The 1,657-nt window shown below is 40.4% G+C and overlaps 1 non-coding gene across 1 annotated transcript; it reads right to left on the bottom strand.

Annotated features, from left to right (window-relative positions):
* Window positions 1-560: 560 nt before the first annotated feature.
* Window positions 561-694, bottom strand: LOC122685088. The gene has a single exon (XR_006338260.1). It is a non-coding gene; the product is annotated as a small nucleolar RNA SNORA69 (small nucleolar RNA).
* Between the last annotated feature and the right edge of the window lie 963 nt (window positions 695-1,657).

The raw sequence follows: 1,657 nt of genomic DNA, 5'->3' as shown, positions 1-1,657 counted from the left end.
AATTTACAAACTTTAGCAGCATATACTGAGCTGAAGGCTACCAAGTTTCTCAACAGAGGTGGATTGGAAATACCATTGGCTGCACTCAGGCTTTCTTATACATATAATTTTACTTATTTATGAATATGCTGTGTTTTTGTTGCTGTGTGGGCTTTTCTGTAGTTGTGGCTAGCAGGGACTACTCTCTAGTTGGGGTGCTCAGGCTTCTCATTACAGTGGCTTCTCTTGTTGCAGAGCACAGGGTCTAGGTTGCTCTGGCTTCAGCAGTTGTGGTTCCTGGATTCTAGAGCACAGGCTCAGTAGTTGTGGCACGCAAGTTTAGTTTCTCCTCGGCATGTGGGATTTTCCTGGATCAGGAATTGAACCCCTGTCCCCTGAATTGTCAGGCAGATTCTTTATTACTGAGTCGCAAGGAAAGCCTCTACACTCAGGCTTTCTATCCACACAGAACAACCTGCCTGAATTCAGTAAGATCAACCTTTCCTGTGTGTCTGTATAAAGTCAAATAACTTATGTGACTGGTACACTCTAATTCTTTTTTTTTTTTTCTTTTTTCCATCAACTGTTTATGTCAATCTGTCATGATTTTACCCCCATAAATGGCAAAATCAAAAAACGATCAACACAGATTTTCTTTCAGCAGGATAATGTCAGTACTTCCACAAAAGAAAGCACTGTAATTGCAACCTGCTTTCACTGCATTTTAAGTTAGACCACAGAGCAAAAGACCAGCATCTGATAATTGCAGGTACCCTCTACTGAGCTACACAAAACTTTACATACATTTCTTTCATTTCTCACAACTACAAAGGCAGGTCCTACCATCACTGGATGGGATACAATAAACCAAAGGTTGCAATTAATTGGCCTATAAAGCTACAGTGAGTGATTCCCACAGACAATTCCACTTCTATTTGCCATACAACCCAATCAGACTTCTACACTAGCTTCACAATCTTGCACTCCTGAGCTTCAGTGTTTATCCTGGCAAGGACTCACTTGCTAGGCCCACCCTACAGTGTCAGCTTAAAAATGCTTTGAAAATACTTTGGTTGAAAGGCATGCAGGAGAGTCTTAGATCCAGCTTTGTCTAGCGTTAACCTAGATGCCCTAGAGGTCCTTTGGAGAAATTCTAGTAATGTCTTTCTCCTAAAACCATCAGCTCAATTCTGTGGGGAAAAGCAAATCTTTCAATCTTCAGAAAAAATAAACACTTTCTGATATTCCCACTGGGATGTGTAATGAGACAGCCCCCTTATGTTCTGGTTCAGAGAGAAAGCAACCAGGAAATTTACAAATATTGGAGGAGTGTCTGCCCCTAAGCCCAGCTGTGGGCTGGCTGCTGTTCAGAAACCCAGAAGCACATTAAAAAAAAAAGAATTTCAGAATGGTGGCACAAGATTAAAATTAAACTGCATATAACTTTCAACTGTGCACTCAAAGAAATCCTAAATTTAACAAAACACATGAGTGGGGGAGTGTGTCCTTACCTAATTTTATTGCCAGTTTTCATTCGAATCCATTGAGGAATGGGACGATTCTGCTTTTGCTTCTTGGCCAGGAATCGCTTGATCCTGAAAGTCTTGTGAGAAGACATGGTGCGGACAGAACCTCTAATTCTTTTTTAAAAAATTTAATTCTAATTTTTGTATTGTGT

This window comes from Cervus elaphus, chromosome 27 (assembly GCF_910594005.1).
Source record: "Cervus elaphus chromosome 27, mCerEla1.1, whole genome shotgun sequence".
NCBI classification, from domain to species: Eukaryota; Metazoa; Chordata; class Mammalia; order Artiodactyla; family Cervidae; genus Cervus; species Cervus elaphus.
The sequence above is the reverse complement of the archived record's forward strand: the minus strand, read 5'-3'. Positions and strand labels throughout refer to the sequence as shown.